Source organism: Podarcis tiliguerta, assembly GCF_965153285.1.
Source record: "Podarcis tiliguerta genome assembly, chromosome: 8".
Classification (NCBI taxonomy): domain Eukaryota; kingdom Metazoa; phylum Chordata; class Lepidosauria; order Squamata; family Lacertidae; genus Podarcis; species Podarcis tiliguerta.
Genome location: NC_139541.1, coordinates 61,113,350 through 61,128,841, shown reverse-complemented (window position 1 = coordinate 61,128,841; position 15,492 = coordinate 61,113,350). Strand labels below are relative to the sequence as shown.

Here is a 15,492-nt window from a genome sequence, read left to right as displayed (position 1 = left end):
TGTGAAGCAAAACCTCACTCAAAGTCCCTTTCTTAAAAGCTATTGTTTGTCTCTTGCTTATATGTTATGTGGACCTGATCTATGCTTGGCTGGGAGACCAGAGGAAGCCTTTCACAGAAGCCAGGAGGAGCTGCTAAAGAGGAGTGTAGTGTAGGAAATATATATATATATTAAAATTTCTCTTTCCACATCTCAGAAAAAGCTGTCTTTGTCATGCCTTCCTAAAAGATTCCTTATGGCAAAATAAATTCTCCAACTCCAAAGGGCATGGTTTGGGAGAGACTTCCAAGAAATCATCAAACTGGCCTTCCGGGAAAGACTCTGAGGCATGGGGTCATTGACACGTATGTACAAACATAACTTTTTTGCTTTCCCTTCGCACACTTGACTCCAGCTGGCAGGGGAAGTGAAAATGACAAATATCCACCCTTAAGAGACTAGAACTGGTCAGTTGCCAGGCTTTTCCCTAAACAAGGCCTCTCACTTTTGAAAAATGCAATCCAAGGCTACCTATTTCTCAGAGCTTTCTAAGGTCACAATCCTCAAGCAAGCTTAGTCTGCAGCCAGGGGTACAATTAAAAAATGCATTCACTAGCCCAATTAAAAATTCCATTTTTTGGCACAATTGCCATCAAAAACTCACAACAGCATGTACGGGGTTCTATGCATCTGCAAGAATGTTTGAATGCCCTTCTCATACAAACTTAAGAAAATGCTGCTGCATCTGGCCAATGGCTCATCTAGTCCAGAACCACATTCTCACAGTGGCCAACCAGATGCCTCCTCTGGGAAGCTCTCAAGAAGGACCTCAACACAACAGCACTCTCGCTACTCGTGATTCTCAGCAATTAGTATTCAGAGGCATACTGCAGCAGTGGAGGCAGAACCCAGCCATCCCCCTGACAGCCTTATCCTCCGTGAGTTTGTCTAATCCTCTTTTAAAACCATCCAAGTTGGTGGCCATCAAAAAACCTGAAGGACCAATGATTAGCTAACCCTGGTGCAACAAGTACCTGTCACGCAAGCTTACTTCATGCTCAGACAATGTAGTGAAACTCATTCAGCCTAGGGAAACTATCAGACCTTGGTGCCAGCTCATGAACCCTAGAGCAGGAGACTAGGGAATCTTCTTTCTTGTGAGAGACTTTGGGGTGACCTGTGAATTTGTTTGTGCCCTGGGTGAGAACCAGGGTGGATGGCTGGGTTCACAACTATTTTTCAAGTCAATGGGAAACAAAGGGATGGGGAGCCCCATTTTTGCCACGAATATACCATTTCAGTCTAAGCCCAAACCAATTTAGCAGCCTTCTAATTTCAGCTGGGTGCCCAATCAGCCAGGACTTAAAATATGAACTGTGGGCCTCCCGTTACCTAACATGGCATTAAGAGGTTATTCATCTTATTTACACAACCTTGTGAATGAATTCATTGATAAGGATCCTTCCTGTTTTCCTATGCACGTTTCCCAGGGCATGGTCAGTCTGAGGAGGAGCCAGGCTTCTCACATCCAAGATTTCTAGAGTTCCCAATTTCTGTGTGTGGGTTGTGCTTCTCTCTCCAGCTGTATAGTTTCCAAAACCCAGCGTTACTAGCATCTGGCAGCACTCACGTTAATTAGCACAGGCATCCAAACACCCAAACACACACACACACACACACACACACGTGCCTTGCTATCTGACTTTTAGAAGACATCTGAAGGCAGCCCTGCATAGAGAAGGTTTTAATGTTTGATGTCTTACTGCGTCTTAATTTGTTGGAAGCCACCCAGAGTGGCTGGGATAACCCAGTCAGATGGGCGACATATAAATAAATAAACAACAACTTCTTCTTCTTCTTCTTCCTCTTCTTCTTCTTCTTCTTCTCCTTCTTCTTCTTCTTATTATTATTAAAGTCACTGCCTTCCCCACCTGCTGTACCAAAATTAATGGCAAACACATTGGGCAGTACACAGCTAAATAGCTGCAGAAGCAGAATAACTCCCACTTGCACAGCAGGACTTCCCTCCCTCTCCTCTCCTCTCCTGTCCCCCCCCCCCAATTTGCTCCAGGGGGTTGTAGAGACCCCTAAGGCAAATTTGGGGGGCAGAGGAAGACTGGGGAAGAATTTTCCATTGCGCTAACAGAACCAATGACTTAGTATTATGCTGAATTCTACTAAGAAACACATTTTTCTTCCAGTTCCTATTGAAAGCTGGCAGATATACAGTTAAACTAATATGGCCTCTTTTCTACCACTAAGAACCACGGATGACAGACGCTATCAAAATTCAGTTGAAAACAGTGCCAAGAAATCTTTTGAATCTTATGGATGTTCTTTTTTAAAAATGAAAGTAATAAAAAATAAATATTTTGAATCAGAGTCTGTCACAAAACTAACCACATTTGTTGTTTTTAGGCCATTTGGCTCCTTGTGTGTTACTCTCATAGGGACTACTCTGTATTCCAGATTCCTCTATACCTGAAAAAAGAAAGTGTGAGCATTCGTTTATTAAAATTGTAAATTAACTCAACAGAAGCGACACCACAACCTTCCTTCAGTAACCTCTAAAAAGGTGCCAGTGTTGAGACTTAGGTAGCAGATTCATACATTTAGTCCAGTCAACTGATTAGACTGAGCCAGCTGATCAATCAACTGGAAGTATTTGATTGCATGGCAGGTTTTACTTCATCTTTTGCTTATTTATACACCACACCTATTAAATGTAAACAAGAAACATCATCAGGCAAGTCATACAGCAGTAGGGGAGGAAGTTACCTTTGCTGCAGACCACCACCCCCCAACCCTTGAAAAATCCCAAATTCTGGAGGACTGGAATCAGTGAGAAAGGTAAGTAATATAGTTTTGTGATTTTCAGCTCCATTCATCGAAAATGAAGAAGGCGGGGTCCCCCAAATCTGAGGATAACTACTTCAGAGTAGTACAATCAGTGCAACAGTGCTACTTAATCATGAAAATGAGGTTAATCAGACATTTTGCAATTTTGCATACTGTGAACTTCTGCAGCTGTAACACCCATTTGCTGCCAACGGGTTGGAGAAGCAAATCAGCAAAGTATACTCCCTGCCCTCTCTGGGGTGCGGTTAAGCATTTGGCCAGCACAGAGAGACGTTACCCGTGGTTAATGTTAAGCAAGAACAGGAATCACAGTTTTAAGTGGCTAGATCTCAGGGCAAATATTGTTTGTTTGTATGAGAAGCACACCCTCCTACAAATTAAAACCGCCCATCAAAAGGGTGCTTGTGCCCAGTAAGGCAACAGTGTGGTCCACCCAAAATGTATTCAGCAGCAATATTTCAGACCAGCAACCTAAAACAGTTTTTCTTCATGTTTGATCTTTTGCCAACCAAATGGGAAATGAGGCTAAATTTATCATGTTGTTAGCATTAAAATAAAATAAAAAGAGAGGAGAGGAGAGAAGCAACTCATTGGTCGGATGCTCTGACCACAGTGCCTGAAACTCTTACACTTATTCTCCCTTTCTGTGCTTAGATTCACAGGGAGGATGGATTGCTTTCAGCATGTTGCCTAGTGACACCAGAGAGCCAAATGTGTTCTCTGGTGAGCAACAACCATTACATTTACACTTCTTATACTCTTACGATTGTGTGCAGTCCGCATATTTCAACATCTTTTCTTTTCTTTCTTTGTCCCGTGCTCCCCTTGCATCCCTGCTACAAGAATATTGACTGCAAGTGTTTATTAGTGGCAAAAATTATTCAGGCTGTTCCAGATAACCCAGTTTTCATTGATTTATTACAGAGCTTTAGGGGCTGGAAGAGGATGGCTCTTTTAAAAACCACAACTCAGAAGGCCCCTGATCAAATCTTAACATACTCTACTTTGGTAGCTAGTGATTAGAATCCAAGTTGCTGGATACAGTCCAAAGGCAGAATAAGCTTTGTATGGATTCAGCGCTTGGTCAAGAGGCATGACCATGAACACCAAGCAGCCAAATACCACATACTCACCCTCTCTGCTGCTGTTAATACAGCCCTCTATCCCTTTCACTGTTTTTCCAGTAAGGGTAAGCAGGAACTAGGTGGTGGTTTCAAAGATACTGCCTGATATATTTGCACCCAAATAATCCTGGAAATAGTCAAATATCTTGTGGCTGCCTCGGGAAAGGAGTTGCTTGCTTACTCTTCCTTAACCCAAGAGAATGGGCTGGGAATGAAGCACAGGGGAAATATGGTAGGGAAGGGGGTAGGATGGGTCCCAGAAAGTAAAGATGAAAGGGATCAGCTGCAAGGAGAGAAGGAGCTCATTTAGTTGGAGCCCAAGAAGGGAGGAGGGGAAGACAAGGACGAGGCAGAGCAAACAGGTTTCTGGCAGCTCCAAGGAAAGAGGCAAGGGAGGTAGAATAGCCCTAGCAACAGATGTTTTTTTTTGGGGGGGGGGCATCATGGAGGTGGGTCCTGGGATGCTACAAAGAGCCAAATGGGAGTCAAGAAACCTTGACACTGCATGCAGGCTACTCATTTCCCACAATACACTTAACTTCACAGGCTACGTACTATTTTAAATCACTTGACGAGTGCATCAGTTACAATTCCCATTCCTCCAAAATTATAAAGCCTAATGTTTCAAAGCAAGAGCTTTGTGCCGTTCCCACTGTTTTCGAGGGAAATCATGGTTACTTATGATGAGACAACTGAAATGGCTTAAAGTTAACCAGAATTCAAAGCAATTAAATTACCCTGCTCCTGGTGTGAGGAAGGCAAGCCGCTAATGCATAGAAGGGAGGCCCTTGGGGCATGCGATAAAGAAACCGGGTCGGCGCTAAATTCTTTATCAAAGAAACGGCTTACTGTGGAGATGCATCTAAAAGCATATTGTATAGGTCTAATCTGATACATGGAGGAGTTAAACACTGGAATCCTTTGGTTAGACTTATTTGCAACGGCCTAAGCTATCAGCAGGGGTAAAATGTGAGCTTTACCACAAAATCAAAGTGACTAAAGGAGCTTATTCTGGACTGTACTACTTTTGGTTGCTGCATTTTTAGTTGCTTCCACAGTAAGATCTCAGGATGCATTGTATTTTTTAAAACACCACACTATTCAACTATCTTTACACACCCAGGCTGTGTAAATTAGAAAACGGGGAAAAGAACCAATGCCAACTCAATGGCCTTTTCCCCTATATTTTTTCAGAAGCACAACCAAAATTAAGAAAACCACTTTTACCCATCCTCTGATGACTTGAGGGTCCATTTCACCTAAGCACGGAAATATGCTCACCCTGCTTCTCCTCTGCATACTCCTACAGGCGACAACAGCACCAAGCAGCTGCTCAATATCCACACAGCAGCAGGACACATGCAGCAAATTAGCAACATCTGGTTGGGTCTTGACACATAACTTTCCCCCTTCTATGTGGCATGTGGATAAAGTGGATTGAAAGCTTTATTCAAGGTTTGCAATGGTACAGATCAGGCTACAGGTACAGATCACCCAAGATCGAGCTAGAGAGTTTGACAGCAACATCAAGGGACCCTGAGACCAGCTGAAAAGATGTCTCGACAGCCAAATACCTCCCGCTAGCTTTTTAAGGGTGAGATGTGGTGGGCTCACTTTCTCCCTATGAAGGCTTATTCACACTTACCTTTCCTCTGCTCTTTCAAGGCATGGTCCATGCCTTGAAGCTCAGTGTCTGCGTGCCCCCCCATTTTACCTTAGATTCCCCTCTCTGAAAACCTGCTCCTTAAAGCTCAATTGGAGAAAACAACCATCCAAAGAAAACCCAAATTTATGTTTGCTCTGATTGAGCACTAAAGAGCAGGTTTTCACTGGGAAAGCTCCATGACAAAACAAACTAAAACAAAAAATGCTTGGACACAGAGTTTTTAAATGGGACAAGGGGTAAGTGTGGATAAAGCCCTGAGACTTCTCCATGGGGTGTGCCTCTGTACTCAGCTGTGGAGGCAGCACAAACTTATTGGCAATGGGGTGGGGGTCAGACCCTGGGCTCATCCTCCAGCTGCAGGACAAGAGCCAGTGGGACTGCCTCCCCTTCCCTGGCCTCTTTCTCATTCTGCTCCCTGTTGAGTGTCCTCGTCATCTGACAGCAACTGCAACCCCAGCCCCGAGCTCACAGCACAGTGTTGGAGGCAGCCCACCTCTGAATACAAGTTGCCGGGTATCAAAAGGGAGGAGAGTGCTGTTGTGCTCAGGTTCTGAATGTGTGCTTTCCATGCGCTTCTGGATGGCCACTGTGAGCACAAGACTAGGTGGGCCTTTGGCCTGAACCATCTGGGCTCTTCTTCTTGCTCTTACTGAATGCAGCTACTGCTTCAGAGGAGAGTCCATGGCTTGGTAATAAAGCACAAACTTTGCATGTACATGACTCCAAGGATCTATCATTGACATTGCCACTGAAAGTGTCTTGGATAGCAGAGCTGTGACCCAAGAAACCCCTGTTACAAAAGAACTTGCATAGCAAAAGCCCTTGATAAAAGCAATCATGTCAAAACACATCTGGCAACTCTGCAATAAAACCTTTCTCAGTTTTGGCATCGTCGAGGTATATTTCTCTCTTGTTCTGCATAATTACGATCTGCCATTTAAAAGAAGAATGCAGTCCCGCCCAAGAACACAGAGGTTGGTCCTTGATACTCTAGAGCCATCCTCTGAATCTACCCTTGACTAGAGACCCCAAGAAGCCCAGGAGAAAACATGTCCAGATAGGTGTCTCATGGACAGGCCATGTACTGGTGGACACATGCAAGCCTTGAAGGCTCTTTGGGTTTGCGACACAATTTCCAAGGCTGCCTGTGATCATTATATTAAAAGAAAAGTGACATTTGACTAAAAGGTTTTGCTCAGCCAGGCAAGCATTAAACCACTGCAGACTTTTACTCCCTGTAATTTAAAAGCTGGAAGCGGGTGGAACAGACCCAACACACCAAAAGAGGTTACTAGGCAACACTACGAAACGGACAGCAACACAGATAATCCATCCTAAAGTAATTACACTTTTTCTAATTAAAGATTACTGTAAATCCAATAGATCCCAACAGGAACTCCAGCAATTTAGACACACATTGGCTAAGTTATCTGTTTTCAAGCAGTCACATTAGCATCTAACCCTTCACAATAAAACACTAGGAAAACAGAGGAGATTTTAATTTAATAGGACTTCAAACAGGCAGCTACTAGCCTTTGCATTACTTAACAGTCCTTAATGCAGATCTTTCACTAATTTGTATAAATTAATCCTGGGATTAGATTCTACAAAAAGGTGGCAGAGTTGAAAACCGAGTCAGCTTCCAGTGTCAGGTCTCAGCCTTACAGAGTGTGGAACAACAAGAGGAGAGTGTCCAAACAGGCACAGAATGCCTTCCCTACACACTGCGTAATCGTAGCCAACTCCCATTTATCAGGAATCGGGAGGGCAGAGTTCCTGGGAAGTCTTGATGCCAAATGCATCCTGTTAAAATGAACTCTGCTCACATGGAAGATAGAGCAAGCTTGTTTTCTCTGGCTCCAGAGGGTAGGACTCAAACCAATGGCTTCAAGTTACAAGAAGGGAGATTCCTACTAAACATCAGGAAGAGCTTTCTGACGGTAAGAGCTGTTGACAACAGTGGAACCGATTCCCTCAGGAAGTTGTGGACTCTCCTTCACTGGAGGTTTTTAAACAGAGGTTGGGTGGCCTTCTATCACGGATGCTTTAGTTAAGATTCTTGCATTGCAAGGGGTTGGACTAGATGACCCTTGTGGTCTGTTCCAACTCTACAATTCTATGATTTTAAGACTCCCTGGAAGTCCTTTATTCTGTATTAAATGGGAACTAGATAGGATGATATTATTATAAGTATTTTTAAAATTAAAAAATCAAGCACCTAAAACTGGTTGTTGTACAGTGATATTAAAGAGAGAGAGATTTGTGTTTTGCATAATGCTGGAGAACTTGAAAGCTAGTCTGTGACTTTTTGCTGGTTCAACTGTGCATTTTGGAATTTTTATTCTCTTCCTTTGCTTTTGTGGTTGTGCTGAAATGAGATTTGAAAGCCCACCAAAGCTGGTGCAGAAGTCTAAATATTGTAGAATACACCAAATGAAGCAATCCAGGAGTAGGACCCTAAAACCATATGAATATTATTTTCTACCACCTGAAGATGGGAATTTACTAACCTTGAGATATAATTTTGCCATTCTAACAACTCTGTGAGGTTAGGCTGGCCCAGGGCCACCCAGTGACCATAATGGCCGAGTGGGGATTTGAATCCTGGTTTCCCAGCCCAGCACAACACTTTAGCTGTTACATAATTTGAGGCACACGGAACAATTCCACTGCCAAAGTGGAAAGGAAAAAATCAGCCAGTGCGCTCTTATCGAAGTAACCTGAACAGCTGCCTGGGGCTGGTTGGGAGTGACAACTGTCCTTCTCAGTAATAAGGACTAAGACCTTGCTAGGGTATTTGTTTGTTTTAAATGAATGCAGGGTTTGTCACATCCCAAATTCTGTTCCAGACATCAGATCCTGTGTGAATGAAATCACAGAACAGTAATGGCATCCACTTATAGCTACACACACACACACACACACACACACACACACGAACACACACACACACATCAAAAGTTGTGCTGAAATGAGATTTGAAAGCCTACCAAAGCTGGTGCAGAAGTATAAATACATTTATGCTATTTATTTATTCCTAAATAGTAGACAGATACTGACATTTTCTGTTTACTATAAATACTGTTGCTATCAACAAAGCAAATACATTCTTATAATGTTCAAACAACTAGATTGTGGGGGAGGTTTACCTTTTCCAATACAATTTCTAATTATTAATAAATAAATAGGGCTAGGGAGTAAAAAAAGTCAGCTCTGTCTACGACTGTAAGCCTTCAGTGAGGAAAGCATTCAAGTGTTAGAATTAAGAGCACAGCTAACAGTGAATCTCGAAGTGCTAATTTTCTAAATACAAGGTGACTGGTTCTTTTGGGTGTAATTTAAAACAAAAAACAAATTAATGGGAAGCATTTAAACGAGTAACACCCACCCAATGTAAAGTGGTATGGTCCCATTCCCATATGGATGTACCATTATTCTGAATGGATTCTACCTGAAAAGGCTTGACCAAATTGCATCAATCAGCTAAGGTCCACTATGATCAAAAACAAAAACAAAAAACCCAAAACTGTAGACGACCTGCACTGAATTTTAGCAGACAACAGACTTTCCTGCATACAGTGCTTGAATCAGAGCCCCAGAAAGACTCAATTGGTAATTCACCAATTTTTGTACTGGAAGAATATGCACATTCCTCCACTGTGCTCTGGGAGGATTGAGATAGTCCAAAAGAAAAAAGAAGTTGTGGTAAAATTGACTGTGATTTCACCACATAGCCAGCTATTCAAACTAGCAATGGAGGGGGTGGGGAACAGCTTTATAAAAGCCACAGAGAACCAATAGCTATGCAAGAGAATTTTTAGTTGCACCAGTGTTTTGCACAATTCTAAAGATAATTTAGGTCTTCCTCCCAGAGCCTGATTCCAATGCAACGATCTGATTGAACAGCCAGATTCTGAACACAAAGGCTTTACGTTCAGAGCTTCCTCTTTCATTAAGTAAAGATAAAAAGGAATTGTAGCCTTAGATAAGATAAGGGTATCTTCAAGGAAAGTAATAATAGTAGGCTCAGCTGAAATTTAGGGGATGCCCACACTTCTACTTGTCCCTTCTCCTGTGTCTAGAAAGCACAGATCCCAACAGTTTTCCCCTTGCCCCACTCCTTCCCCAGGGAAAAACCTGCTCTTCAGCTCTAAATTGGAACAAAAGTCAATCTGGAAAGAAACCCAAATTGCTGTTTGCTCCAACAGAGCAGCAAAGAGTGGTTTTCTCTGGGGCAAAGAAGCAGGACAAGAGGAAGTGTGGTTACACTCTGACTGGCAGCAGCTCTCCAAACTTATAGACAAGGATCTCTCCCAGCCCTACCAGCAGATGCCTTGGATTGAACTTGGGAACCTTTTGCCTGCAAGGCAGATGTTCTACCACTGAGCTATGGCCCTTCTCCAATTTGGTTGCCATTTATGCAGCTCTTACTTAACTGCAAGCAAGAAACTCCCACACGTACAGTGGTACCTCGGGTTAAGAACTTAATTCGTTCCGGAGGTCCGTTCTTAACCTGAAACTGTTCTTAACCTGAAGCACCACTTTAGCTAATGGGGCCTCCTGTTGCTGCAGCGCCGCCAGAGCATGATTTCTGTTCTCATCCTGAAGCAAAATTCTTAACCCAAGGTAATATTTCTGCGTTAGTGGAGTCTGTAACCTGAAGCGCATGTAACCTGAAGTGTATGTAACCCGAGGTACCACTGTACATCATTTTTCATCTTTTGTGGGGGGGAAAGATGCATTGCCCCCATCACTACAGTGCTACACAATGGCTTTAGACAGGTTGTTTCCAAACTAATCCATCTCAATGCTTCCAAGAGTTGCTGGGTTGCCACCTTAAAGGTTGTGAGAATAATATGGCTGAGAGATAAGCAGCAAGCATAGGAACAGGGAAGCCCCTTACTCTTCAAATGTAGTTCTAAAGACTGTAGTTTTAAAAAGGAGATGTGCGGTCATTTGTCATTCCACAGGAAACTGCAGGTAATATAATTTGTTTTATGAAACTAGGCAATTTAGACAAGTTATTTAATTTATTTAATTAAACAACTCAAAAGAGGTAACATTCATTTTAACTGTATCAGGGGAGAAGGGAGAGGAAGCTCTAATGCCTGCTGATGTTTCAAATCTAAGGTGGTCTTTGATAACCGCACATCCATGATAAATTGAGAATGTGCCAGTTGTTTGGGGATTAAAATTCTTAATGTTCTCTTTGGCCTACCTTAGAAGGCCTTCAACAGAAATTCCCCATCAAGAAATTCTGATTTATCCCAATCATTCAAGAAGGAATAAATGATGTGGTAAGTCAGAGCACTGCAGCTATAGACGATACAGGGTTAGAGTCAGCGTGACATCATCTGCTTGGACCATCACCTTATATTCATTATCTTCTGTCTTAATACCTTACATCACCTCATTAGCCCTGATTGGAACCATTAGTGTGTGCAAATGCAAGGTCAATGAGAAGGTGAGGCAAAGGGCAGCCCTCATGCATACTTCACTGCAAGCAAAAGTCTTTAAGACAAATCCAATGGCCATTACACTTAAGCTTGCAAGAAGTATAAAATTTCTTTGAATGCACTTAACCTCTCAGGCAAACTGAATCACTCAGAAGCAAAATATGATTATTAAAGTATTAAAATGTTTCTCTCTCTGGAGTAAAGGTTAACACCGTTAAAGGAATACTAATGCCTCCTCAGCATCAAGCACCAAGACTTCTACAGCAGGCACGTCCAACAGGTAGATTGTGATCTACTGGTAGATCACTGGATGTCTGTGGTAGATCACTGGCTCCCCCCAAAGAAGCTCAAGAAGTTTGGCTCCCCTAAAAAAAGCTCAACATGGCTTTCCCCCTCCCTTAAAAAAAAAAAAGGTCAACAACTTTAAACTTTAAAGCATATCCAATGGATATCCAATGCATGACTTCCCCAAAGAATCCTGGGAACTGTAAGTTGGTAAAGGTGCTGAGAATTGTAACTATGTGAGGGGGAAACTAGAGTTCCCAGTCATGTGCATTGCTTTAAATGTATGCTGTGGATCTGCCCAAACCTATCTGTTCAGGATGAAAGGGATTAGGTGGCACATTTTGCAAACTGGAAACTGAAGCAGAATTCAAGATGAACATGCTTCATTTCATTTAGAGTTGGCGCTGCCCCAAGATTTTAAGCACTGGCTGATTCTTAGGAAGCTTGATTCCAAGCATGAAGCACTTTGTGCCAAAATCTGGTGCTACAAGATAGAAATGCCAAGAATCTGCCGCATATGCGATCCTGGGTGGTGGAAACAGTATGTCTGGCTTCAAAAGAGCAGATTTCTTCCAAAAGATAGCCTTATAAATATTTGAAAATAATTTGGAATCCTTGTGTTTTTTGACTTCACATTTGTCTGCTGGGATACCTGACACCAGGACTCATATGCCTTTGCAGTTTCTATGAATTCACGTGCAGAATTCCTCGCTTTTAAAAGACATGCTTCCTTAATGTTAATTCTGCTGTTAGAAGAAGAGGCAGAAGGAAACAAATCGCCTGGACATGTGGAAACTGTGAATTAACCTTGGAAATGGTGCCTGCAGAGGTCTGGGCCTTGCCCAAACCATGGTTTGTTGTTACAAGAACTACCCCTAGTAAGCCTTGGGCTCATATTGTTCCTTTGCTCTTTATGTAAACCATATTTTTCCATCAAAAAGGATCAAATTATGGCTTGAGATCCTAGTTTGATCACAAAGTACTTTTTTGCCATCTTTGGATAAAAGAACAAATTATGGTTTTCTGCAAACTGGAACCCAGAGACTTCCAATGTTTGCTACTCACATAGAGAAGGCAAAACATCAACGCCTGAGGATCACTGCAGCTAGTTCACAACCCAGTTTAGATTGCACAATAGTAAGAATTAAGCCAATGTGCCTCTTCCTTGGCTCATGGACTAAACACGTCTGTACTTTTATTCTGTCCATTTTAGACTTCTTTTCTTTATTTCTATTTTTTTGAGTACAAATCTAGATTCTAGATCTTGTGGATCTGGAGAAAAGTATCACTGAAGATCAAGAATGAGACTTTGAGAAATACCCAACCTCCAACTTCCCGTCCAAATCATGATGGCAGCTATCACAGCTGATAGCCTCATTGGAATGAACAATACCAAAGTGTTTCATCAGCCGAGACACTCTTCTACTTGAAAAAGCTTCCACTGAGGAAAGAGGACATTTCTCGCCCTGCCAGGAGGTTTTTCCTGACAGCGAAAGTTCAAAAAGGGACAAAATCACAGATACATGGGTTATGTGAGCAAGTACACTGTGGACATGAAATTCTCATACTATGAAAATGAAAAATATTAGAGGCTGTTTTACTTCTCTTCCCTTTTTTTTTTTTTTTTGCTGCAATATTCCCCAAGGATGCTGAATTGCCACATCGATTTTCAGGCCCAACTGCACAAAAGGCATTAGAGGAGAAATGATACCATGCCCAGTTAGCCTTGGTCTGGTTTTCATCAGGCTCAAGCAAATATTAGGCAATGTACAAAACGTGCTAAATACATTTGGGGGGAATTCAGGGCAGCCTGCTCAAATCCATTCCAATACTGTAATAATTTCCAAGTGTGATGTCCTTTTTCAAGTCAGAAGAAGAAAAATGCCATTCATCAAAAAGGAGATGATCGGGCCAGTCATACTTAGCCAGCCGCTTGCAATATATTTCAATTATTATTAGATTAAACCCCAAAACAATTGTGACAAACGCAAATTCTTACTCCCAATTTGCAAACAATGAAAACGCTAGCGAGCAAGAGAGCTGAGTTACCCAAGGTCAGATATGCTAACCGAAGCACAAGTAGGAACAGTGCCCTGGAGACCTCCTGACTCACCAAATCCCTCCCCCCCCCCCATGAAAACTGAAAAGGAAGAAAAAATATTTCAAAACACAGCTTAACTCCTAATTAAATGCCAAACCCAGCTGTACAGAGCCATGAGAAATATTTTTAAAGCCTTAAAAACAGGAGCTATATTAAGCAATAATCCCAGAGGTACCTAATTTGGGAAACATCACAACAGAACTGGTTGACTTTGCAAGTTGTTGCTTTCTAATGAGGCAGCAGAATGCAAGTGAGTGGCAATGGCTTTGGAGGGTGAAACAGCACAAGGCTAGGGGGCTAACTGTGGAGTGGGGGCTGCAATAGGCAGGGAGGAAATGCTATTTTGGGTCCCTTCACCTCTCTTAATTAGATCTTACAGGCAATTCTATTAGTGGCTGAAGGTTTTTGACATCCCTGGGGCTGCAGAAGGAAAAAGAGGCCCCTTGTTTGCCCTAATCCCCTTTATCTAATCCTGCAAATCATATTCTAGAGTGCAAAGCAAAACGGGGTAGGGTATTTCTGAACAACAGAACTCAAGGAACAAAGCAAATAAAACTTGCACTTTTTACTTTTTTATTCCACTCGGGGTGGTAGTCAGGACATTGGTTTTCGATGAATAGTGCTCCTCAAGGAACAATTTCTGTGTTGACTTGCAAACACCATCCCATCTACCAATGAACTTTGAGAATTAGGGGGCAAGTTGCAGGGCAAAGTCGCTGTGCCCCCTGTAATGTGTAGGTAACCACAGGGAACACTGACACCAAGTTTTTTTGGGAACCTCCATCACCATGGAACTCCAGATAACCTTCTCAAGAACCTCAGGATTCCCCGGAACACTGTGTGGAGGTTCAGATGTAACAACAAACCATAGTCTGAGTGAGCCCTGTATTTTATATACTCCCAAATTCCAGCTTCCAGTCTCACTTGAAATTTTGCTACAAAACCAAAGTTTGTCATTCCATCTAATTTGGCCCCTAGATTAACATTAACATGCAATTTTTTTCCGTGTAAGTAGCAGCTGTTAGGAAGCTCAAGTGGCACTGAGAACTTGGGAGAAGACCTTGGGAGACAGAGTTTGTCTTTCTAGTGGCCATGGTCTCAAACTTCTTCACTTCACCCACAAGGCTGTTCAGGCTTCTCTGTGGCTTGATGATGACGATGATGTTGATAAAAAATATATATTTATATCCCACCCTTCTTCCCATTTACATAACATTTGTTATGTGAATGCGATGCACATTTGTTAACTGCATTCACACTTTCAATAGCCTTACTTATCTGACCCTATGTTTTGCCTGCTAATCAGGATTGCAAACTTTAGTTTTAAGTGTAATTGCAGTCTTGCTTCGTGGGCAAAATGGTTTGCCACTAAATCAGAAGGGAGAATGGAAATTATCATTATTGTGAAGATTTTGTCTGCCATTGATCCAACAATATCTGAGAGGGCTGGCCACAGGTTCCCCATCTCAGCTAAAGCTAAGTGCACAATAGCAGGACTCCATAAAACTGAAACAAAAACAATATGTTCATTATATTGAAAGGAAAATCCAGAAAATAATGAAAACCTGCTAATAAAAAGACTGAGGTGCCACAAAAAGATCCCAACGGAAGCATTTAATTTTAAACTTGAATCAGCTATAACAAAACCAAAGAAAAGAGCAAACAAAACTGTGAGACAATGTCAAAGCTCCAAAACTGTCAGGCAAGATCCAAAAAAAAAAAAGATATTTACTTCCCCCTGAAAAGAATTGTGTGTGCCAGCCTGACCTCAAAAGCCATCATCCTGATGCTCACACTAAAATATTAAATAGCTTCCTCTAAACAACAGGCAAACAACAACTTGTCACTTATCTTTTTAAAAATAATTTGCTTTGGATTTTTAATCTTGTCCAGCCTGATGAGACACCTTTGAAGTGAGGTGTGCCCAAGGGACGAAAGGGTGTATGAGCACAGAGCTTGCTGACATAACACTACATCATAGTTCACTATTACATCTGAACCAGCTAGGTTTGAAAACCATCT

At 42.1% G+C, this 15,492-nt stretch overlaps 1 protein-coding gene and 1 long non-coding RNA gene across 3 annotated transcripts in view; one reads left to right on the top strand and one right to left on the bottom strand.

The window, feature by feature from the left end:
- Positions 1 to 15,492, bottom strand: part of MAN1C1 (mannosidase alpha class 1C member 1) — a 127,539-nt gene that overhangs the window by 80,832 nt on the left and 31,215 nt on the right. The gene's annotated exons all lie outside the window — the stretch shown is intronic.
- Positions 7,355 to 14,432, top strand: LOC310684931. The gene is made up of 3 exons (XR_014514979.1): positions 7,355 to 7,568; positions 10,855 to 10,929; positions 12,624 to 14,432. It is a non-coding gene; the product is annotated as an uncharacterized lncRNA (long non-coding RNA).